The sequence below is a fragment of the Protopterus annectens genome, chromosome 11.part0, assembly GCF_019279795.1.
Source record: "Protopterus annectens isolate FY-2018-M chromosome 11.part0, PAN1.0, whole genome shotgun sequence".
Taxonomy (NCBI): Eukaryota; Metazoa; Chordata; order Ceratodontiformes; family Protopteridae; genus Protopterus; species Protopterus annectens.
Genome location: NC_056745.1, coordinates 1563801634 through 1563829130, shown reverse-complemented (window position 1 = coordinate 1563829130; position 27497 = coordinate 1563801634). Strand labels below are relative to the sequence as shown.

Here is a 27497-nt window from a genome sequence, read left to right as displayed (position 1 = left end):
CATATATTTTCCCTGTTTAGACCAGTGAGTTAGTTTAGTTAAGCTTTACTTAAATCATAAACAGCCTAACATTTCTCAACTTAGCATGTTTTCAATTAAATGTTGTAATATAAAGCAAACATTGGTTGTTAATGCATTTCAAGTATAAACATTTTGCATTTTAGACCATCTTAATGCTGACAATTCCCTCTTAAGTTCTTGTAAGATTTTATATACAGAGAAGTAAATATTGTCGGAAGAAATATCCAGGGAATTGTTATGGCTAGGCTTGTATAGGCCCTAGGAATGATAGCCTAGTACCAACCTATGAACCTATATATATATATATATATGAATATATATATATATATATATATATATATATATATATATATATATATATATATATATATATATATACCCTTTTGTAATGTATCCAGAAATGTTGTACATGCATGGATATTTCTTAATACATTTCTTAAATATGGGAACTACTACACCTATTTTTACATCCCTGGGTATTTGTTTTGCTTAACAAATTCTTTAAACAGGAATCCCAAATTAAAACGAAAAAACAATGCTGAGGTATGGCTCCAGTCTCTCCAAGTAATTTTATTATAAAACACAAGCGCTTTCACCAACAGGCTTCTTCAGGTGTATAAAGCAAGATACAAACACACCTACTTTTATACCAACAATCATTACATCACACAATTTGAAATTGATTCTCTTAAAGAAATAAAACAGCAATTAAATAGGCTGTAACATAAAAACAATTTACATAGAGCTGTCAGTGTAAAACACCAAACACTATGCATATGTATTTATATATATAAGTATCTAAAACAGATATATAAGTAAAAATAAAAGTAAAAAAATATAAATAGAAAATGAAAATATATGTATAAACATAAACATAGTATCACCTGCAAAGTGGCCTGTTCTTAAGAATAGGTCTCAATGGTACACAATCATTTAAACCATGGCCAGTGTTTGCTCTTAATTTCAGAATCCACTTAGTTTCTAAGTTCTCAGTTCGAACTCTAATGTCACCACCTCTCAAGTTAACATAACTTTTACCTAGTACCCTAAATGTAAATATGTGTTGTACATCTGTCTCCTTAACATGTTTCGCTAGGGCATTGAACATACTGCCCTTTTTTATGTGGTATATATGCTCTCTTATCCTATCCCTCAGTAATCTATCAGTCTTTCCGACATAAAATTTATAACAGATCTAGCAAGTTGCTAGGTAAACCACATGAGATGAACCAGAATTGGCACTGGTTCTAAAAGTATGAATTTCTCCAGTGTCTGGATGTCGAAAGACTGTGCACTGATCAATAAACCTACAAAACTGACATTTAGTGCAAGGTATAGTTCCAGAATTGTCACTGGTCATGATTTGGTCCCTGGGGTTACAAAGTTGTCTCCTCAATGATTTCTTATTTTTAAAAGTAAATTGTGGATGCTTACCTATCAGATCACAAATTTGTTGATCAGAAGTCAGAATATTCCAATTATTATCTATGATATTTGTATAATGTCTTATATTTCTCGAATACCTAAAGCACATTTTTAATTTCTGTGTAGTTTTTACTTTCAAAGTAATATCTTCAGTTCGTTCTGAAAAGTATGGTTTGGCTCTGCCCTGTCTGAGTTTTCTAACAGTGCCAATGCTTCAATTCACAAGCTTCTGGTCATAACCTCTTTCTGTTAAATCTATAACTGTCTTATCAAGTTGTGTTATAAAGTCTGACTCTCTGGCATTCAATCTGGATGCCCTATATGCCTGGTTTTGTACTATGTTCCTGAAAACAAATTGAGGATGCATACTGTCTCTGCTTAGTAAGCTGTTGACATGGTACTCCTTCCTATACATTTGAGTGCTTAATTTACCATCCGGCTCCTGTAAGATGGAGACATCAAGAAAGTTGACCTTACTATATGACCAATTCATAGTAAATATAAGAAAGTGTGTTGAGGTGTTAATATACTCAAGAAATAGCATCAGTTGTTCTATGGACCCATCCCATAACAGAAAGAGGTCGTCCACAAATCTACGAAAGAACAGGACATCATCCTTAAATTGACTTGTAACTATATTGTCCTGTTCCCATTTCAGCATAACAGCATTAGCATAACTGTTAGCACATGATGTTCCCATGGCTACCCCATTGCATTGCAGATATATTTTATCTCTAAATATGAAAACATTGTTTCCTAGGACTAAGTCCAGTAGGGATTGTATCAAATTCATTTTATTATTGTCATATATTTGTGTGTCAGACATTAATGTGATAACACTCTGAGTCCCATATTCATTGGGAATAACTGTGAAGAGTGACACAACATCAAGTGGGACTAATAATAACTTTTTCACTCTACCCTGTTGTTCTCTTTCACAGTTGAAGGTATACAAATCCCTGATGAACTGTTCAGTGTCCTTCAATATGTGGTTTGAATTTTCCAAAAGTTTCCACAGGAACTTTTCAAGAAAAATGGAGATAGCTTCTGTACACCAATTGCTGCCAGCTACAATGGGTCTCATGGGGGGATCTACCCTATTTTTGTGTATCTTAGGTAAGCCTTGAATTATATGTATTATAGGTTTAAATATAGGAAAATAATTAAGTAAGCTTTCATCAATAAGATTCATTCTGGCCATTTCCCTTATCCTATTGTATACATATGATATCATCCTATTAACTTGTGTCATGCTGATAGTCTGGTAAAGAGTACCATCACTTAATAACAAAAACATTCTTCTATCATAATCTATTCTATCTAAAATAACAATTTGCCCTCCCTTATCTGCAGGTCGTATCATGATAGATGGATTCACTTGTAAATTCTTTAGTGCTGCATATTCATCTTCAGATAAGTTATGCCACTTATTCCTATGATGATTCATTTTTTGTTCATAAAATACTTTATATGCATCATCTATACAGACTTGTTCAAATGCAGAAATTAGAGGACTTAACTTAGGCATGAAAGAACTTGTTCTTTTAAAAACACAATTATTACTATCATTGCTATCACCATTGTTTGCATATAACATTTTTAACATCAAATTCCTTGAAAACAGCTTGATGATGTCAAAGGAATCCCAAATTGTTTGCCCAAATATCTCTATATTTTTAAATAATTCATTAGGTATTCCATTTAGGCCAGAAGCTTATTATTTCTTAGCCTTCTTAAGATCATCTCAGTTGGGGGAGGATTTAAGCAAATTCCAATATTGTACACTTCTCTTTAACATCTTTATTCTTCCAATTTTTTTTCATGGTGGAACATCTCCATATAATAGTTAACCATTCTTAACTATTTGTAAAATAACCTCATATATATCAGCATTTTTATTCAGTCTTTGCCACATCATTTTCCAAAATCTTCTGTTTTTTTTTCATTTTTATAACCTTTAACATTTTCCCATTGCTGTTTAATATGAATTAGTTTATTTTCTCTAATCAAATGTTTTCTACTTCCATTTATTTTTTTTAATATTTTCTTTGTACTTTTTCTTATTTTGTTTTCATCCATTTCCTACACTGTGTAAGATATGTTTTTTGTTTTATTTGTTGATAACCATTGTTAGACCACCACTTATGTTTTTGAATTTTACATCTTCTAGGTCTTGTTTAGAATGTGAGATATGCTATCTCTCTAATTTCTTCTAGCAACATGCAGAGATTATCAGAATTTCTTCATGTCTCTATCACATTTAGGGAGTTTCTTAGTATGTTTCTTATAGACTACCATTCGAAGCCTGATACTTTGAATTTCATTCGTGTATTACATTCAGATATATTATTTCCTTCCCTGTCTACCTGAAATAAATGTTCTGCATTTGTTACATTTATTTATTTTATTTGTAATTGTTTTCTAGGGAAGACCACTGTTCCTCATAGTCTTTTTTCAGACTCAGCCCAAGAGTGCTGTCTGGTTAAATGACTTGTTCAGACTCTCACAGTTAAACAATGGAAGCTGAGGGCATTAAACCCATACCATTGGATCACTTTAATTCTTAATAGGGAAGTGATTACTTTCAGTTCTCATAAGAACTGAAACAGAAAGATCAATTGCTGATCTTTTTTCTAGTATGATATAATCAATTGTATAGCCCCCCTTACTTATTAAAAATGTTATACATACACCTTTGACCCTTTCTTCTCCATTTATTTTCAAATTGTTTTTTTCAATAATTTTCAGTTTGTTCTTCCAGTAAATGTTAACTTTGTTATCATCAGATATACCTTTCTATTTTCTCATTAAATACTTTGAAAGCTTTTTTGAATTGACATGTGTGAATATTGACATCACTAGTAAGAATTTCCCATTTGTATGTAGCCAAGTTATTATTTATAGTTTAATCAAACTTTTCCCACATGCTATTTCCTTTCTCTTTATTCATTGATGACATATTTATATTTCCTATACATAACAACCGACCATAATAATCAGCATCTATCAAACATCAAACTGTATTTATCAGTTATTTGTCGTAGCTTAGATGTCAAATGTGCTATTTTAATTAAGATGGGTAGTCTTCCTTTGTGCGCCATTTTTCTTCGCTTTTACTTCAACATTTTCATAATCATGCCAATTAGCAGTATAATTATCCATATTAGCCACATTTACTGTAAGTTGATAATGTCATAAATCTGCAAAAACTGCATACACTCTTTTCTTCTTTCTATCTAAATTGTGTCTTTACACCGCAGTTTCTCCTAAACATAGCTTGAAACTAAAACCAGAGATATATATATATTTTTCTTTTCCATGGTGTTTCTTTCCAAACTGACATGTCATCTAGTGTTACAAGAAATACATCTCATATTTTTTCTTTGTATTTTCTCTTGCTCTCTCCTTCTCTCTCAAACTTTATATTTTCTCTTTATTATCTTAATGTTCTTTAAGCTGGGTATTCCAAAACTTGCTATTCCATAAGCAACCCTCACACCACTGATACTTCTGTATCCTAAAGATGAGTGAACTCGCTATATGTCAGACTAGGGATAATATCCCAAAAAACTGCAGTCTTGGCTGTACTATGTATTGCCCCACATTCATACTTGCAGTTCCACAGTTCTGAGGATCACCATTCTGGTCTTCAAATTTTTGGCAGACACTCATTCATTTGTTTGACCATATTAACTTTTCATAAAAGATGTTTAAATAATTAACCACTTTTTATATGAAATGTTACTTACTTTTATCTTAGATGTGCTGCCAATCTTGTATCATGATACTTTGTTCTTTTGCTCTCAAAACCTGCTTTTTTGAAATATAGTTCCCACTTGGACTTTATGGATTAATTCTTATTACTTGAAAATCATGGTTGTCCTCATTCTTCTTTAATACTAAGTACGCAAAGCACTTTTAGTCTTTGTTTATAAGGCTTCTGATACATGATCATACATAATTTTTGTTCTATGGCTCTGAACTGTCTCTAAAAATAAGTAGGGAATGCAAGGGGTTGGCAGGTAGGCAGAGTAATATCACAGAATGTTAAAATTGCTAAATGTAGCTTTAAACCAAAAAATAAGTAAATATACAATAAGATCACAATAAAAAGAGCATGCATTACAAGAGGAAGACTTACACAGGTAGTTATTAAAGTCAGGGATGAACCTACCAAACAAGAAATCTATGAAAGTGATTATATCTTTTTTCTAAGATGAGTGACCTTGGAGATGGTTATTTGACTACAGGGACCATAGTCTTGTGCTTTGTAGGCATAGGAAGACTTTGTCCACCATATAGGACACATTTCGATGAATCTGTATTTGACTCGATGTACAGTGTCTGCTTATGCATGTTAAACAATAAAGACAGATGAAGGGATGCCAAGTGGTAGGTAGATCACACTGATGGTCAACTGCTGGTGTGACAGATATTCCTCTGCTAACTTGCACCTAAACCAAAACAACGGCAGAAGGTAAGCATGACATAGAAACATGAACTCCTTCTTGAATCCATAACCTAAGTAAAATTCCAAGAGTGTAGTGGTACTGTCAGGAGAATTTATTTCAAACTGACAGTGGTGAATATCTAGTGACTTTAGTACTAATAAATTGCAATAAATTGAAATCTTCAGAAATTGTCCATTGTGGACTATAAAAGATGAAAGATTATGTTACAGAAGCTCATGATGCCAGGGTATTATTTGTAGACTATGTTTTTAATCAGCATATCTACACCTCTCCATTAACACTGGACAGCACAAAGCTATGACCTGCTGATAAAATGATGCATATGGTAAACTATCTCAATGGCTAGCTGTATATCTCACTGATACAAGATATAGGTTCATAGGTTAGCACTAAGCTAACTGCTCTTGTGAGCCATTTTAAGCCTAGCCAATTATCCCTTGTGAGACTCAAACCCTGCACCTTGTGTTTGTGAGGCAAACACCTTAACCATTAGGCCACCCTCCCAACCCTCCAGTCACCAAAGTTCCCTTTAGGACATATTGCAAGGATGCAAATTCCCCTATGTGCAACCTTGTAGTGGATGAATCTAGAAATGATAAGTGTGGTATGAACAGACAGCATGAAAGAAAACAAACCTAAATTTGACCTGCTGTCCTATGGGAGGTGTGTGCTGAAGTGCAATACTTTAGTGGCACACAGGGTGAAATTTTGTTTAGGGGTAGAAAAGCTGGTAAGATTTCTTTACATGCAGGAAACTTGAAAAGTGCCACCAATTGAAGGGCAAATCTGCAGCATACTGTCCATATCATAATCAAAAAAGCCACGGTGGTGCAGCGGTAGCATTGTCGCATCACAGCAAGAGGTTCTCCCGTTCAATTCTTGGCTGGAGTGCCTTCTGTGTGGAGTCTGCATGTCCTCCCCATGGTTGAGTGGCATTCGAAAGACATGCGTGAATGGGCATGCCTTCGTTGAAGGTTGGGCATCGAGCTGGCACCTCGGCACTGTAAAAATCTACTGCCAATCATTAGCGAAACAGAGTTCTGCTGTGGTGACCCCTAACTGGGAAAAGCCGAAAGAAGAAGAACAACTCTCCATATCTTAATCAAGTATCCTTGTTCCAAGCAAAATGGTTCTTGACCTAGATGGGTTGGGGGGCTTATTGTTTCAGGTGGTGCATCAGCTAGGTTCTGTGTGATGTGCCCCACAGATAATACTGTGAGGTATCAGACTGTCCCATCAACATACCACAGGACATGACTCAATCAGCATATCACAAGACATGACTCCATCAACATACTGCAGGACATAACTTCATCAGCATACTGCAAGACATGACTCCATCAACATACTGCAGAACATGACTCCATGAAATTACCACAGGACATGACTCCATCAACATACTGCAGGACATGACTTCATCAGCATACAGCAGGACATGACTCTACCAGTATACTGCAGGACATGACTCCATCAACATACTGCAGGACATGACTTCATCAGCATACAGCAGGACATGACTCTACCAGTATACTGCAGGACATGACTCCATCAACATACTGCAGGACATGACTTCATCAGCATACAGCAGGACATGACTCCATCAACATACTGCAGGCCATGACTCCCATCAGCATACTGCAGGACATGACTCCATCAACATACCACAGGACATGACTCCATCAACATATTGCAGAACATGACTTCATCAGCATACAGCAGGGCATGACTCCGTCAACATACTGCAGGACATGACTCCCATCAGCATACTGCAGGACATGACTTAATCAGCATACTGCAGGACATGATTCCATCAGCATACAGCAGGACACAACTCCATCAACATACTGCAGGACATGATTCCATCAGCATACAGCAGGACACAACTCCATCAACATACTGCAGGACATGACTTCATCGGCATACCATAGGACCTGGCTTCATCAGCATACTGCAGGACATGATTCCATCAGTATACTGCAGGACACGACTCCATCAGCATACTGCAGGACATGATTCCATCAGCATACAGCAGGACATGACTCCGTCAGCCTACCGTAGGTCATGACTTCATGGATAGTGTCACCAGAGATCATTCACAGAGTCGATGAAAAAACAAAACAACATGGCTGAACACTGCAGCATTAACCCTAGGTTTTATTTCTACAATACAATTCCTTTTATATAGTAATCTAGTGGACGATATTCTGATAAAGTTATGAAGTAAAAAGATTAAACTACAATAACAAAACAAGAGATGAGAAACAGTATCTATCACCAGGGAGCAGGCCCTTAATGCTCTCTCAAAGGCAAAAAATACAGTCTCCGTGGGACCCGATAACATCCCTGGCTGTATCCTACATGAACTCAGGCATGAGCTCTCAGCAACATTAGACACCCTATTCAACCAAAGCCTGAGCACTGGCTTCATCCCAGCAGCCACTGTCATCCCTCTACAGAAAGATGGAGCATCCACTGATCCAGGCAATTATAGCCCCATCAGCCTAACTAGCCTGATCTGCAAGGCTGTGGAACGCATTATCATGGACCTTATAAACAAGGACATTGCCAACCTCCAAATTCTTGACCCCACACAGTTTGGTTTTGTCAAAGGGAGATCATGCCTGTTAAACCTGGTTGACTTCTTTGAAACAGCCGCCAAAGCCATGGACGAGGGGAGGACGGTGCACACTGTCTACCTTGACCTAGCCAAAGCCTTTGACACTATTTCCTAATTGGGCATAATAGATAAACTCTCCCAGCCATGCACCAACCTGAATGTTACCAGATGGGTAGCTAACTGGCTCACTGATAGAACCCACTCAGTCAAAGTAGGGGAAGCCACCTCTAGTAGTAGACCCATAACAAGTGATGTACCCCAAGGATCGGTCTTGGGGCCTCTACTGTTTGGGATATATTTTTCTGAGGTGCAAGCCAAAACCCATGGTCTGTGGCTGACCAAGTTTGCAGATGGCTGCAAGCTGGGCGCTGTCTTAAATTCCCCTAGTGATGTGAACATCCTCCAAGAGGGCCTTACCCAAACTAATGACTGGTGTCAGAAGCATGGCCTCAAACTGAATGCCAAGAAATGCATCAGTATCCCCTTTGGGAAAAATGTCATCCCCACTAATTATCACATTAATAACAACATACTAAGCATGTAATCAGTTGTGAGAGACTTGGGCACCCAGGTTGATAGCAACCTGACTTTTGACCACCACATTGCCTCCATTGTGCCGAAGACTTTCTACACGGCCCACCTCATAAATAAGGGCATTTCATCCAGGAACAAGCAGGTCATAACATCCCTATACTCCTCCCTTATCAGACCCATTATTGAGTACAATGCCACCTTTGGCATGTACCTTGCTAAGCACATGCAGCAGTTGGAGAGACCTCAGAGGCTCATGACCAGGAAAATCCAGGGTCTCAAACACCTATCCTATACAGATAGGCTAAAAGCCCTGTCCTTCTACTCTATCTCATATGACTGCTCAGAGGTGACCTGTGTCTGGCATACAAGACCATTTCAAACCCAGCCTTGATGGGGTTGCTGCATATCCATAAGACAAACTCCACTCGTGCAACCTGCATGCAAGGCCTTAACCTGCTCTGTGACATTAATAGAACTTGTTGGTGGGATAGATTTGTGTCCCAAAGACTCCCCCATCTGTGGAATAGACTACCTCTCCATGTCAAGCAGAGTACCTCTCTAGCCCTCTTTAAGAGGAACCTGGATGAGTGGATGGGAAACAGAAAAAATACCTCTGGGATCCCACCTGTGTCCCTGCTGGACAGGGGAAACAGGTGCTGACTTTGAGGGAACATGGCCAAAATTATTGGCTAGGCTTACAGGGGCCAAAGGGTCAATAGCCTAGTATCATCCTATGAACCTATGATTAGTATGTCTATGTGAGATGTGTTCTGTAGTTCATATCCATAGCACAGAACTACACTTTTGCAAACTACACTTTTTGTAAGGGGGTGATAGCACTTAACTTCCATGTTGTGAATATACCAAGCCTGTAGTCTGAAAGATGAGAGTGCAATGGACAAGACGTCCTGCATCAAATTTGTGAGGACTTCATCACACACAAGAAACCGCACTCATACATGTTTTTAATTTCCATTTAGATGGATCAATTCATAACACTGTGATTAATTTTTTGCCATTGAAAATTCATAACAGATTTTGTGCATCATACCTTAAAAATAACCATCCCTTTGTAGCTGTGATAAACAGGTGTACTTTGTTTTGGAAACGAGGCTGTAACTAATGTAGTAACTGTATAGTTGATAACCTCATTAAATGTGTATTTGGAAAACCAATTAGATTGCTGGGTATATTGGTTGAACAAAACTACATGGGTTCAACAAAGCCACATTGATACAATGCATGTCTTTATGTGAGAATGGCAAATAAGTTGCTACATTTGGTGCTTTTTTTACAGTGAAATTTATAGTTATTCATAAAATTTATAGTTATTCATAAACTTAAGTCATTATTCACCTGTGGTAACCCATTTATATATAACATTAGGTAAAATGCCAAGCACTGAGATATCAGAAAGTTAGAGTCAGACATGCGGAATTTATAATTAAACATTTGCACAAGGGAGCAATATTATCAAATTTTTATCAGAAGAATATAAACCCACATGTATGGAACTTGTGAGGGATTAACAATTAACAGAGGGTCCCACTGATAAATTCATTATGGAATAGAATGGTTTCTTGATCCACTGTAGGAATAAGATGCAGAGATCCAGTACAAGTGTAGACAGACTTTGTACTCCATTTTTATTCTGTATTAAACAGTCGTACATCTGTGTTATGGCTATCTGATTACCCTGCAGTAGCCTAATGTGGAACTATGTTGTTGTTGTTTGTCTTTCGGCTTTTTCCCGGTAAGGGGTCGCCACAGCGGAACTCCAGTCCGCTAATGATTGCCAGTAGATTTTTTACAAAATGCCGAGGTGCCAGCTCGATGCCCAACCTTCAACAAAGGCATGCCCATTTACGCACGCATGTCTTTCAAGCGCTATCCAACCGCAGGGAGGACATGCAAACTCCACACAGAAGGCACTCTCAAGCCAAGCCGTGAATCAAACTGGAGAACCTCTTGCTGTGAGGTAACAATGCTACCGCCGTACCACCACGTTGGACAAAATTGGTCACCTTCTACACAGCTTTTGCAGCCTTGTGTCAAGCCATCTGTTTCTTATATTCATGACTGATAATCTTGATAATCTTCTATCAAAACTGTGAAGGATTTTATTCCGACCTGACTATTGTTAAGCTATTCTTTTTATAAAATCCTTATATAGTCATTTACTCCAGCAATCTGGTTTGGGAGCTGCTTCCTCCTTGATGTTTGAAGTGCCTGAAAAACACATTGGTTTGTACATGTTAACATTTTGTGTAACCCAGAAATATTTCATCTTTTAGAATAAGTATTTTTTTTTTTTTTTTGCTATTCCAAGCTACTGCTATGGGGACAGTGTTTGCCTCAGAGTAAACTCGTTTTGAGACGTTTTGTACATATGTATATTTTTAGTGCTCCATTGTTTCAATAGCATGTCATCTCTTATGCCTGTTTGTTGATGACTTACTGTTTATAGCTAGGATTGTCAAAAAGGAATTTCAGGACTTTATAAACTTGCTTAAATATGACCAGAAAGACATCTATTTCTAGTAGTAGATTGAGATTATATTTGAACTTCTTACATCCACACCTATGGATTGAGCCTAGCAGTAATATAGCTCCATGATATATCACACCTTAATGCAGGCTAACAATTTTTTGCTAGCTTCCAGCTATGATCCCCCCACCTGCATAAGTCGTTTTCTGTTTTGGGAGCTTAATACAGCTACAAGAGTATGTATTTGTGAAAATTTAATTTATGATGAAATGTGAGGTTTGTAGATGTTCAAAGATAGGAGTTTTTATATCTCTCTATTACTATGTTATTGGATGACAAAAATAATGTAGACGGAGTAAATTAGAACTGTGATTGTAATGAACAATATCAATTTCTTGTTCCAACACTTGAAGGTAGTAGTTCAGGAGTTCCTATCTGTTTTGTAACTAGCTATTCAGAAATGGCAGCTAACGTAGTGAACATTGCTCATTAATGCTGCTATATCTGATTTGCCAATCCAGTACTGACAGAAGTTGTGCTGATGATTCCTTCTATTTATAGGCCTGTATTCATAGTCATTTGCACAAATGCGATAAGGGTATCCCTAATGTTTACGAATGAGTGTAGCAAAGGCTAGATTCAAAGAGGCTATTTAAGCTAATGTAAGATGCCTTGAGTATAATGAGATGCAAATAAGACATTTTGTAAAGCAGTATTTGCTAATGAGGTATGAAACTTTGGCAAAGTGGTGTATGCTAATGAGGTGTTCTTACAATTCATAGTCCAGTATCTGCATGGTACACACATCCCTTGTTAAATGTGGTGTGTCACCTTTCATATCTGAGTTGCAATCTATGAATTTCTCCTCAACCATCCCCTCAATAGTTTGTCCAAGTATACACAAGCACTTCACTGACACACAAATTAATTATTTCCCCAGCAATCCCTTCAGTAGCTTTTTTAAGTATGCACAAGCACTAAACTAACACAAACTTAATTATTTTGTTAAGCGTTCACTTTGGCAGTTTTTGAAACATTTCCCCCAAAGATCCCTTCAGTAATCTGCCCATGTATGCACAAGCACTTCACTGACACCAAATGAAACATTTTCCCCAAGCCATCACTTCAGTAGTATGTCCAAGTATGCCCAAGCCAAAAAAAAAAAAACCTTTCAATCCCTTCATTAGTTTTTTTTTTCATGCACAAAAAAAAAAACATTTTTCAAATCTCTCTGCTCTCTGCCCATAAACAAGCACAGAGTGAGAGAAAACCAAAACAAACTCCCTCCTCTAACTCTAAGCAGTATGCCTATGTATGCACAAACACTTCACTGACACCAAATAAAACAGTTCCACCAATGATCCCCTTCAGTAGTCTTGCCAGTGTAGGCACAAGCACTTCACTGACTTCAAATGAAACCTTTTCCCAATGATCCCTTCAGTAGTCTGTCCATATATGCACAAGCACATCCCTGACACCAAATGCACCAAATGAAACTTTTTCCAATGATCCCCCTTTCAGTAGTCCCATCATATATGCACAAGCACATCCCTGACACCAAATGAAACCTTTTCCCAATGATCCCTTCAGTAGTCTGTCCATATATGCACAAGCACATCCCTGACACCAAATGAAACCTTTTCCCAATGATCCCTTCAGTAGTCTGTCCATATATGCACAAGCACATCCCTGACACCAAATGAAACCTTTTCCCAATGATCCCTTCAGTAGTCTGTCCATATATGCACAAGCACATCCCTGACACCAAATGAAACATTTTCCCAATGATCCCTTCAGTAGTCTGTCCATATATGCACAAGCACATCCCTGACACCAAATGAAACATTTTCCCAATGATCCCTTCAGTAGTCTGTCCATATATGCACAAGCACATCCCTGACACCAAATGAAACATTTTCCCTTACTCTCGCAACTCCCTATCCCCCTGTTAAATTGCTGCACACAACAATGTTAGTGCATGCAATTACCTGCCACTGTGTTTTATATTATAGTGTTAAAACTGTTAGATAAGTTAGGGCTAGAATCAAAAAATACCTTAAAGACTTTTGTGCAGGTAATTCTGACAATACAGTTGCTGAACATTTTGAGACAATTCATTTGAGTTGTTTGTATACCTTTATTTAAGTTTTTGTTTTTTTCTGGCAAGGCTAAAAGCACATGCAAGACTTTCAGAGAATTTAAATAAATCCATACTTGTAAGACAGAAGCTGTCTCTATCTTAAAGTATACTAGTATAGTGCTTTTTACATTAAATAAGGAAGTTTCCTGGTATGCCTTCTTCTGATTGTTACTTATTTAGTTGATATTGATTTCACACTCTTTTATTTTATGCTATTTAAATAGTTGCATGTAACAGTTTATCTCTTGAAGCATGTGTGGGTACTTGAGACACCAGGAATAAAAAAGTAATGTAGAAAGTAACTGGTGGGGGTGGATGAGGTGAAGGGAAGTCTCCATGAAGAGATCAAAGCTAGAAACAATGGGGCTGCAGCCAACCGGGACAGAGTGTCAAGGGTGGTGTATGACAGAAGAATGCCAAAGAAGCTGAAAAGTAAGGTATAGAAGACAGTGGTGGGAATAGTAGTTATGTATGGTACAGAAGCCTGGACATTGAATGCACAGAAGCTGAAGAAGCTAGAGACGATGGAGTTGAAGTGCCTGAGATGTGTAGAAGGATAGTTGAAGAAGCTAGAGGTAATAGAGTTGAAGTGGCTGGGATGGGAGGAAGGATGCACACTATGGGGCAGATGAAGAGATGAGGACATCAGAGCAAGAAGCTAAACTCATTTCAATTGCAGAGAAGGCCAAAGGCACGAGATGATGGCAGTTCGGGAACGTGTGCAGGAAAGCAGAAGACAATACGGTGAAGACGATTTGGGATACACAGGAAGAAAGGAAGAGGAAACATGGATGTGCAACAAAGAGGTGGCTGAATGAATTGCATGAGATAACACCTGGGACAGTCAGGCATGACTGCTTGAGAAGGAGCAGTTCTGAATCAAGAGAACTGGCAACAATTGACTCAACACCCCAAAATTGACTCAACACCCCAGCCACATTTAGGAAATGAGCAGAGGGGATTGGTGATTATGATAACATTTTGTAGAAACTATTTTTTATTTTTGTTTTTTTTATACTTCTGGATTCAATTTTTATTGTGTTTACTTTGGAAAAGAGATTTTCCCAAGCAACACAGACTTCGACAAACTGTAACACTGGATAATGCAGCCTTAGTTGGATTATTGCTCCTTGCAGAGGTTCTGCATTCGCTGTTAGTCTCCATCTCAGCATGTAGAAAAAAAACATATTAATGAAGCAGGGTAGAAACTTTATTATGACTCTTTACCTCTTTCAAAATGTTTTGATAATATGCACACCATCTGGTGAGAGGACAGTAAAGATATTTAATGCATTTGTAAATTACCATTGGAGAGTAACAATGACCTACATTTTTCACTGTAGATTTAGTTGTATGGAATGAAATTCTTAGACATTCCGGTCTGTAACTCTACAGATGGGACTTTAAAGAATTAACTTACAATGAAACTGCCTGGCAGAAATTCTGTCTTAACTCAGTTTTTTCATCATATACATGCAGTTAAGAATATCTTAACATATCACATTTTCTTGGGATGTGAGACATTTCTACAAATGGAAACTGAACTAGAATGTGTCTGTGAAAGGAGACGTCAAAAGCATGGACTGAGTTTTTATAGTCCAAAATAATTTGGAACGATACACAGTCCGTTGTATGAATAACTTATGGTGAAGTTGCTCTTTTGTAGTCTCCAAGAGTCCCACACTATAGTCTTTAAGAATATATTCCTACATTAAGACCAACAGCATTTCAGGGATCTTTCCATGTGGTTGAGGAAGTATACATAAATTCAATGCTCTTTGAACTATTTATTTGAACACAGTATAGAGAATGAACATCAGTGATTTAAAGAAAAGTGAAGAGCAGGAGTTTAAAACAAAATTGGAGCAGCATAGAGGCACAGCATTTAGCATTGTGGTCGCACAGAGCCTGGTTTACCAGTTTGGTTTATAACTGGTGTGTCTTCTTTGTGAAGTCTGCATGTTCTCGTGTCCACATGGGTTTTTCCAGGTGGTCTAATTTCCTCCCACATCCCAAAGATGTTGTAAGTGAACTGACAAAGGTGTAAGTGAACTGACAATTCTCCAAACTGTCCATAGGGATGTGTGTCATGTGTGAATTTGTGTTTATGTGCAATCAGTGGTAGACTGGCATCCTATCCTAGATTAGGATCTCTGCTTTACACCCACTAAGTGCTGGGATAGACTCCAGCTCCTCAGTGACCCAGAACGGTTTAAAATGTATTGCAGAAGGCAATAATGAACATATTAACTGGGATTTTTTGTCACCAGCTTAGGGAAGTCACAAACGCTGTCTTTACTTATTGTCTCAATTTAAGGGCGTAATCTACATTCAGTAGTTCTGAACATAAGCCACTGACCTCTATCTACGAGAAAGGAAAAGGTCTGTGCAGTTATTAACCTACACACACTGCAGTCAAAAGCAGGCTCTATCATTAAGGGAGCTTTCACTGTAAAACAATTACTGCACCCTTCTTACATATCATTAAAAAACAAACAATTACTGCACCCTTCTTACATATCATTAAAAAACAAACAATTACTGCACCCTTCTTACATATCATTAAAAAACAAACAATTACTGCACCCTTCTTACATATCATTAAAAAACAAACAATTACTGCACCCCTCTTACATATCATTAAAAAACAAACAATTACTGCACCCCTCTTACATATCATTAAAAAACAAACAATTACTGCACCCCTCTTACATATCATTAAAAAACTTACTTCATAGAAACAGTTTAAGAGTATGCATTTCTTTGGCTGTACAAGCATGCTTTATTTAGTGTACATAATTAAATTTAAGTCTAAAATATTCTAAGCATATCAGGACATAAGAGCTTACATATTAGAATACACAAGTGCACAAATGTCTGCATGAAATCCACAAGAAAAAACTAAAGTAGTACATTGTTATATCATGTTTAAGTGCTGATGCTTTAGCAGTGACCATGGCTTCACATCTAAAAAGTTAATATTGTGAAAATGAGCCTGAGACGAGGAGCTCAAGAGAGCAAACAGAAGTCAGCTCTCTGGACTACTCCTTTGAAATCACCTTTGACCCTTTTAATCTCTTCTTTCTTCCCAAATGCATTAATCTATTCTGGGCAAATCCGTTTAGCTAAAATTACCCAGAGGGTTATGAACAGATACTAGCATTGGTAAGGATATTATGTCCTGAAATATTTAGATGCTTATATCTGTATGTAGCCTTTTCTTAATTGATGGAGTGCCAGTTGTTGGAATATCTGAGTCCATTATTTTTAAAGAAATTATGCATTATTTTTTTCTACGTAGATGTGTAATGGGCTTTGTATCATTTAGTTTAATTGATTTAGGTGGATGCTTTGTCCAGTTAGTAGTTTCATTTAAGAAGATTTACATGATTTGCTTCTTGCAAGCTAAATGTATTACCGTTCCTGTTTGCTTCTTCACAAAATATTAGCATGCCTTTCTGCACTATGTTATTTATTTTTGTGGCAGTTAGCAGTTTTAATTTGCTCTCATATAAGAGTAATTACTAGTATACTTATTTATTTTATTTTTATTGTCCTTCCACACCACCCTTTTGCCTTTTAAAAGACCATTCTTAGGAAACATCTCATTTTTTAATTCAGCTCTCCTAAATTCCACTGACATCACATTTAACTTACACGGCTCTGCATCTAATTCTGTAGAGAATTATTAGGCTATAGGTGATTACATTTTCCCTTGGCAACTTGCTTTCAGATCTGAAGTACTGCCTCCAGTCTTCTTGAAAGTAAAACATTTTATGAAATAACACTTGAAATTACTGCAGCCTACTGCTATAGTTAACATCTGGCATATGTAAATCCAACACGCATAATAACACATTCCTCTCCAATGTCCTTAACATAACTTTAAAAAAAAAAACGTCTTACTCAGATCGACCTAGTAAGGTCAGTTCAAAGTATAGCTCTGGGATGGTGGCGGTGCTGATGTTTCTATTTGCAACATGGCCCAAAGTGCCTAGCTTAATCCCGACTGATATTTGGCTTTCTTTCATTTATAAAGAGCGATATTTATCCAACTTTTATTTTACTTCACTGCAGAGCTAGATCCAACACAAGGCTTCCTAATCGGATGTCTAGGGCCTGGTGCTAACTGGGGCCCCATCAATGCTGATGGCCGTATTACTCAACAAAGCTTACTAAATGTAGAGTTTGATGCAGAGTCATGGTCACAGAGTTTGATGATTGTATATCAGCTGTTCAATACTGTAAATGAAAAATAAAGCAAAGAACAAAAAATGAGTGCACTCAAGTCCCCTTTATCTATTCTTCACTCCTTGGAAATTAACCTCCTCCTAGCTACGTGGCTGATCTGCCTGAACTACTACCCAGGCAGCTTGCACGCAGCATGCTTTGACCTTTTCCACTTTCCAGAATGTTACAGAAAGTTAGAGGCAGTGAGTAGTAGAGTGTTATATTATGTTTTTGGTCTTCTTCTTCTTCAAAACAAGTTTCATAGTTTAGATTTCCATTTCTGCAGAAGCGCAGTTATTCCTTAAAATCCTCACTCTATTAGTGGCACTATCCTAGAAGCTTCTTACTTGTGCCTGCAGAGCAGAACTGGTGAATAGGCTCTTTGAGATGGAGTGGTGCTGCTTGCAGCCTAATGAAGTAGCTTATCTTGCTGCCTAGTGCTGTTAAAGTTTTGTTGTTTTATTGCTTCCATTTAAACTTGCCCCTACCCCTTGTTTATTTGTTTATTTTTAGAAGTATACTGGACTCACTGTCCCTACTGAAGACTGGGCACAGTGGTATGCTTATTTTCCAGTTATAATTTTCTGTGTGCCATATTTTTTGTACCAAACCCAAAACACCATCCTTTCTTTGAAACCATATAGTTTTCTTTTTTTTTTTAATCCACAGGATTAGTCAAGTGCCTCCCCATTCTGCACCCAATTTATCTGTTTGTTTCACCACTGGGATGGAGGCAAGAGTCAGATATTAAGGAGTGAGTTAGTCTTCAGAGCCTGTGAACTGTCCTATCCCCACCCCCTCAGCAGCCTGCAAGCTTCACAAATGCTGCCTCATTGGGTGCAGGTGTGCTTCTGTCATTGCACAACCTTGCAACCAAGTGGCACACCTATTGCAGAGTGGGCATTCTAGGCTCTATATGCTACAGTGTTACACCTGCATTTCTCTAGGTGTTGTCAACGCAGTGACAAAAGCTGTCTCCCTCCTTCTAGGAGGCCAGCCTTGTTTGGATACTCCACTGCCTGTGCCTCTAGCTGAACACTGGTCATCTAAGATGCAGTCAGAGCTTCATTCATCATGACCACAGAACTGGTTGCATATCTGTCAGATTACTACACAGACTTCTAATATTTGAATTCTGCACTTAGTGTTCTTATGACTTTGTATTTTCCTTGCTGTTTCTGCAGACTGCATCTATTTTTCTCCCGTTTGATCTTCTCTTTTCAGTATTAGCTCCCTTTGATTGCTATTTAGCTCACAAATTACCTTTATTTTGTCATGTAAAATGGACTATGATTTCCATTGTCCTTTTCAATACCTATCCTATGCATCTAGTTTTTGTGGTTGTCAGCGAAATAATCGTGTCTATATTACAAACGCAAAAACGCCTTTCAGCAAATGGCTCTTCACCAAATGATAACCAGCAAAATCTAACTCCCATGAATGGCAATTTCAGCAATTTTTTCCTAGGGGAAAAACCATCTGGCCATCATTAGGAATTTGCTCTTTTCCCCACTGTAGTGCAATCTCAGAGTTGGTATATTTAGTTAGGGTGTATGGGTTGCACAGCCCCCCACATTGGTAAAGCCCCCCAATTTGATGGGTTTTAAATTTTGTGTGGATTTAGGTTAGCCAAGCATTTTTTACCCCAGGAGAAAATTCGATGAAATGGTCATTAGAGGTAGATTTCGCTGGTTATAATTGGGCAAATAGTCGTTTGATGAAAGGGGTTTTTGCGGACGTAATATGGAGCCAAATAATCAACTGTATTATTTAGGATTTCAGTTATCCTTCTGGAGAGATGTTGACCTTCATGCACGTATATTCTTGCTTCCATCAGTATAGACACCAGCACCTCAGTGAAGCCAGAACCTTGAACTAATGCCCATTATTCAAGCATTTTATTCCCATTCTATGAAGTAGTCTTGTGCCTCTGAGTCATGGTTTACCAAGAACTCTGGAAAGCTATCTTTTGACTAGCATGATTCTAAAGCTAATTATAAGCAGAGTTAAGGATGAGAACAGAGGCTACCCAAAATCCTTTTCAGAATTAGATAACACGTGTTGAATTCAGTGATTAAAAGTATAATGACAGAAAGAGCAGCTAACAACTGGACATGCTAGGATAGTTTTTAGAAAGCACAGTACCACTACCTAAAGGACATTGTGCTGCATATTCCTTTTCAAGGACCACCTTCCACAGTGATATGGATACCTCCCGCATGGCTGTTATCCATATCCCTGTCCTTAAGTAGACAATGACATCCGTGCTCACTGCAGCATTATGCTATGATCCCTAAAGTCTGTGTTTTCTGTCCATCCCAAATATGGTATCAGGTAAACATCTTACCAGCATGTGTTCCACACCCCCCCATTTAAATTCCTGCAAATGTACTCCACTGACAGTGCTATATATAGTTCCAGGGACCATGAATCTCCAGTAGTACGTACAGGATGGGAGCCAAAAAAGCAAACACTGCAGAACTTTAAAATAAATACACAGAAAGGGAAGGAAGGAATCAGGCAGTGTTGTGAAAATGTTCAATTAATTCAAAGTAATCAGCAAAAATCAGAAATAAATACACCATTTTTGAACAAAGCATCAGGTAAGGAGGGACAGTTATAAGAAAGAATTAAAAATAGGTTAAGTGAAGTGTAAGAAAGTATATTTTTCTATATAAAATTGACTTGAAGAGAGAATGGATCCAGAACAAGTCAGGATAAAGACTCTACTGAATATATATGCAGTTCTGATGAGGCTAAGGAAAACTTTTGTTCTGCAGTGACAACCTAGCTTTGCCTTTATATTTGAGTAAGATACTCAGGTTTAAGGTAGAGAGGATGCGTGACACTTCTGGCATGCAAAGTAAGTAACACTGAAGGATACTTTGGCTAAACATTTACTCTTTTACAAAAGTACCTCATTTAATCATTTTTTTTTTTTTTTTTTTTTTTGCAGCTGAGACCAAGAATGCCCCATCTGTACGTCTGTTTGGAAGATGGCAGACAACATTAATCAAAGTAGCTGCTGATCAGCATGTAATAAACGGTTACAGCATTTTTTAAATTAAAACAGCAAATATGAGTGTTCCTACTCTGACTGGAGTGACTGAAAAATATAATATGGATTAAACAAATGGAAAAAAACTTGTCACACAAACTGCACAATAGAAGAAAGAACCTTTATGTACAAAACAAAATCATGTCAGTATACAATAGCTAAGAGGATATATTGCTGTGGAACAAATTATAGAACAATACTAACTACTTGGAAGAATGCATAGACAAGAATATTTCATAGCAGGTTCAAATATGTTAAAATGTTTTCGGTTCTATGGCATAGCTGTACTTCACTAAAACTGAAAATGTCTCTAAAATCAAGGAAATATCTGGAACTAGTAACTTTTGTCTGCAAAGGAAGTTTGTAATTTCATATTTCTGTTTCTGCCAAATTGTACATATTGCTTTCATAAGCAAATGTAAGGTATAAGTGTAACAGATACTTTGATATACTGGCAGTATGTAAGTAAATCTGCGTTAATGAAAGATACAGTTTTACACTGTTTGACAAGAGACTGTGCATGATCTCACAACAGTCAGATACTGTCCAGAGAAGACTGATAGCTGACTAGCATCGTAAACAACAGTCTCACACTGATGTATGTTTATAATAGCAAAGGATGCAATGATGTATCGTTCTAATAATGACAGATGTATGGTTATAAATTAAAAGAGAAGGCTGTAATACTGTGCTCTTTCCCAATATGCATCGCTGTGAAGTCTATAATGCACTGAAAGTGGGCACACATGGAACAGTCGTGGCTCCATATACTGCATATAACGTCAAATAAAAGACATATTGGTAGCAAAAGCACATCTTCCACCCAGGACTTCAAGCAGAAAGTATAATGGATAGAAAAACAGTTGTAGTGTTGGAACACGAGAATACCTTACAGTGTCTTAGTTATATAACTAATGGACTATAAGGGAAAACACTGGATCTTGTCAAAGTGATAGTCCAGAATAGTAGTGACATGGTTATACAACCAGATGGAGTTGTCTGTTGCTCGGTAACCACCTTGGTATTTTTTTTTGTGCAGTTACATGAGCTGACATAGTTGACTATTACTCAGTAGCAGACATTTTGTTTTCATTTTGTTTTTCTTTTCATCGTGGTCCAGTTTTAATTTAAGATACATAAATAGATAGACATACACAAATAGATGGATGGTTAAATGGACCAACAGACAGACACTGTCTACTAAAATAATTAAATAAGAGGTTATAATGGAATAGTTATCGAGTCAGCAAATAAACATAATGTTTTAGCTGTTATATGATCTTTGATTTGATACAATGCATGAATGTCAGCAGGGATGTTTAAAAAAATGATGCAACAGCCAAATGTTTTGCCCCCAAATAAAAACAGTTTTGTTTTATTTTACTTAGGCCAAAACTTTTTTAACAAAAATTTCACCAATCCTTGTAAATTAAACTTCTAAAAAAACTAATGGAAAAAACACAGCAAAACTTTCTTTGATTTCCTGGAGTTGCCATCCCTTCAGTAATACCTGTACGAGTGTTAGCAGATATCAACCAAAGGTAATCAGATGAGCTTTATGAGTTTTTAATTTAGATTTATAATTACCTAGGAAAAAATTGTGAGTAGCTATTCTGAAAGTGGGAGGGGGCATGGATGCATAGAGAGAATTTATTTACCTTTTGCAGATCATGATACTGATGCTTGTCCTTCAGTAGAAATTAGCAGAAAAGACAATTATACATGTTTGAAGACGAATACATAGGGTGCAGTTCAATTCCATTGTGGTATGTTTCACGTGCCTTCACCACCTACAAAGTAGCATGTTTATTAGCTACCTGTACAACCTGTGTAACCAAAGTGTGACAGTCCTGACAGTTTGTGTAAGTTGGGATACTGATTTTGTGTCTTCATTCACAGCTGAGTAACTGTTTTTTCCATTCCAAGATGAGCATCTTGCAGCATTGCTATTCATGCATGGGCACAGTTGAAGTGGACTCTATGATCTTTTAGTGATGTGGGATAACAGGGCATGTCTGTGTCCCATCTGTGAACTGTGTTCTGTCATCCACTGCAGGTTTCCATTTGGACCTGTCTAAATATTTTAACTCTGTCCTGATGTTATGTGCTTTAAACAGGATGCTCACATATCTACTTAAAATGAATGGGATTGCAAAGCTACCAAGTATGTAAAAGATTTGCTTGTATTTTGCAAAAGGATAAATAAACAGGAACTGAAAACATACATCACCAAGAAAAAATGAAGACAGCTTCATGTTTTTGAAAAGCATGATCACTCATGCCAGACACACTTTGCACCAGTGCAACCCCTTATTTAGTTATTCATTTGTCTTAAAAATCTGTTATCTCATAATTGTTATCGCCATGGACATATCCACTGCAGGTACTTGGAATTGATTTATTTTAGTTTAGTGCCATAAATACATTTTCTAACTAGAGATCGACAATTAATGATACAAGTGCTTTACTCTGTACTTTAAATACATCTCATTTTCTTTCCTCTGAAGTCCTCTAGCTAGTTTCCTTCCACCACTGTTGCATCTGAATTCATTCATAAACCCAGTTGTCATTTTACCAGACCACTGATAACTTTACATAATGGTAATTTCTATCAAACAAAAAAATCAACCATTCTTCTCTCCATTTCATGACTTTACATCCATGGACAATAACTACACAGAAAATGTGCTTTTAAGAGTTCCATGATGAACACTCTCTCCCTTAACAGCTTCTTTTCTCCTTATCTCATACCCATTTCTAAGGGAACATACAATGCACTTCTCATCTATTCTGTATTACAGACCACAAGGTCTGTGACCATACCCAGCACCTCCATCAATGGGAACATCCAGTCTTGAGGTGTCCTGCTCTATCTACACTCAGGAGTGTCGTCAAAGCATGGCCAATTATGTGACTTCTGGTGAAAAGGTACTGACGTTTACCACTCAAAAAGACTAATAATTACTATGATTTGCTAGTGATGAGAGCTGTATCCTGATCCATTATTTTCCTTGTTAAAATAGACATCCTTAATCTTCTATCAAAGTGAAAATCTCATGAACCAAGAAGGCAGACTATGTATTTTAGTTTGCAGTAGGTCAATATATGTCAGACAGCAACTTGTTATTTAAATACATTACTGTGGCCATTAGGAAATAATGTTAGGTTAAAGCAAAGATATCAACTATTGATTGCAGGCATTATTCCATTTTTGCATCTATGTTCATGTTATACTAAAAGCAGTAAGATGAAGGATAATAAGGTTTTCAATGTAGCAAACTCCTGAGTCATGTACATTTTGTTATTTGTATTTAATTTTATTTTGTATTTGTTAACTGAGTAACCACATTGGTCCATGGTCCATTTTCAAGCATGACTAATGTTCATTTGGGAAAAATCAATAAGATTAAATAAGCAAGTACAATATGCAATAGAATGGAAAAATGAGGAATAAATTATTTAAGTACAAGAGAGAAAAACAGGAAGCAGATTTCCATGGAAACAAGTTTAGCAAATATGAAGGATTTGTTAGGCTACATAAGTGAAGCAAACCATTCCATGAAATGATTTTTGTGGGCACTGACTTGAGTTCTAATCTAATAAAAGAAATTTAATTAAGCAAATGCATTGCATTTCAGATCTGTTATACTTGTCTGCTTTATTAATGTCTGCCTTATTCACAGGATTCTGCAAAGAAGTAAAAACAATGTTCTTTATAACCAGTAATATTGTTGATTCTTCTTTCTTTTAATCATTTTGTATACACAGTTATTTCATGGGCTTTTAGGCAGATGTATGTGTAGCATGTGTATTTTTTTAAATATAGGCTATTTCTATGCAACCTTCTTAATCATGAAACTGAATATTTATGAAAGTGAATAACTTTTGAAATGTTCATTGCTATCTAAATGTTCTACCAAGGTAAAACCAAATGTTGTGATATGCACATTTACTCTAGCATGGCAACGATAGAGTATGATTGAGTGAAACGAGTTGAAATACTTTACCTTGACTATTATTTATTGATTTATTCACTCAAAGACATCTGAAGTGTATACAGTCAATAAAGTGGCTATGACTGTTTTCACATAGGCAGTCTACAGATGAACATAATTGATACCTACTGTCATTTTATCATAGTAAAACAGTTTTTTTCTGGCTTGGCAGGACCACTGTGTTTTTGATTGAATCCAGTTGAAATACATTACTGTTTTTATTATTATTATTGTTATTATTTCATCCCAATTATATATTTCAGCTATACACAGCAAATAAAGTGGCAATAATTGCTGGCTGTAAATGACTGACATCCACATGATATTTTATCACAGTTAACTAACAGCTAATATGGCTTGGCAGGGGCAAACTCTTTCTAAGGGTGTGGGGGTAGCAGGATGTGTGTAAATAAAGTACCAGCTTGGGCTTCTGTTTGTAGACATTTTATGTCACCTCTGCTCACTGTTGGTAGATGTACCTTATCAGAATGGGCATAGCTGACTGTGACAAATTGTAAGTACAAATGACTGAAACAAGTGTCAGTGATATCTATGATCACAGTGAAGACAGCCCATGGTCTCACTTTCTGAGTGTTACTTTATTACTATAATTTCCCAGCATCCTTGACAGAAAATATCTTTAGAACAATTCCAACAAATAAGTACATTTTTCTTTTCTTACACATTAAAATGCTCACCGCATAATATCACACTGCAAGTGAAACTTCTGTCAGGAATAAATGTGTAGGAAAAGAAGACATGCATTTTTTAAGATGACACATTTTTGCCATTCAGCACACACACAAACACACACACACACACACACACACACACACACACACACACACACACACACACACACACAAACACACACATATATAAAGAGAGAGATGTGTGTGTGTGTGTGTGTGTGTGTGTGTGTGTGTGTGTGTGTGTGTGTGTGTGTGCACGCACCCACGTGTGTGTGTGTGTGTGTGTGTGTGTGTCTGTGTGTGATTTACTCCATTGATAAATTTGTCATACATGTGGATTATACTCTGTTATTATGAACTCATAACAAATATTTGAAAACTGATATTTCTGTCATTTTAAATGTTAGAGCAAAAACATTTTACAGTAATGTAGAATGATATCTGCACAGTCAAACTGCTATTTTCTCCTTACCTTTAGCATTGTTGACTTATATATTGCGTTAAATAAAGCTGGATCCCCTTGTCATGTTTTAAAAGAATGTTCTAATATATTGATGCAATAAAGATATACTGGCTTTTACACAGAGGGTCAAATTCAGGTTATAATGACAATCAAAGACTGACAAGGAGAAACATTTGCCAGTTTGCAATAAAAATGTAGCTATTATTTTCCTTTAGACTCAAAACAATTAAATAAATACTATCAAAAACATAAATATCAATTGCTTCAGTGATGTTAGGCAAACAGAAATATGCATTTTTACATAAAAGTCATATTTTTATATATTATGACATGAAAATGATATTTTCATTAAAATTCAAAATACTGATGCTCATAGCTTTGAGAGTAGGAGTACAACCCAAAGGAGTTCTATAAATGATGATGCCAATAACATGCCCAGAAAATTGCACGTGAATATTCCAAACTACTTTGAAGATACCAGCATTTGCACACAGGACGCAAGAATAGGTGGTACTTGTTCTACACTGTTTTGATTTACATAACTAGTTAGTATTTTTGCATATTCATTTGATGTTACATAGTTTGGCCAGTCATCGTTTTGGTAGTATAAATCTCCCATAAGGATTTTATTTTCATTAATTTTTAAATCAGGAAATCCTTGTGCATTGCAGGGAATATAGACAGATTCCTATGATACTTTGTTTCATATCACCAGTGTTAATTATTGTTTAAGCAATTTCTAGATCTGATTTTATGTTTGGTTTTTGGCCTTAGGTGTTCTTTTACAAAGAATGAGGTACCAGTACCAATCCATCAGATGTACAACAGTGAATGGAGGTATAAATGGAATATGAGATATGCATTTTCTATCTTTAAACCATGTTTCAGTAGTAGTAGAAATATCAGCATCCTCCATTCCAGGTTACCCAGTGTTGAAACTTATGGAATTTTGTGACACTACCTTTAACTCTCATTTTTATTTTGTGTATTTTCATTTCTTTTTATCTTGTAATTTGAAAAGGTCTGAAAAAGAAAGACACTATGGGCATAACATATGTCTGGTCTCACATTTCACTCAAAGCTGAAATGCATTAAATCCCTGTGTCTATGACATTTTGTTCTTATCCACTGACCGAAGGTCAAGATTTTGTTTTTATATTTTGGATGCCATATAAGGTAATGAAAGGCTTTTCACTAAGCAGATGTGCTTTCCAATATTTGCTGCTGGATTTTCAATAATCCTATTGTACACAAAATTTGTATAAACAAAATGCAGGATGTTGTCAGATTGTTCACATCAAAGTTGTAATGATCTTTTCATATTTACTATCTAACCCTTATAACCTAGTTGACGTTCTTACC

General features: G+C 36.6%; 1 long non-coding RNA gene across 2 annotated transcripts in view; it reads left to right on the top strand.

The window, feature by feature from the left end:
• Positions 1 to 24723, top strand: part of LOC122815960 — a 161148-nt gene extending 136425 nt beyond the window's left edge. For both annotated transcript variants that reach the window (XR_006367019.1, XR_006367020.1), the window contains exon 4: positions 20884 to 24723. This is a non-coding gene — a long non-coding RNA (uncharacterized LOC122815960). The remainder of the gene's footprint in view (positions 1 to 20883) is intronic.
• Positions 24724 to 27497: the final 2774 nt, after the last annotated feature.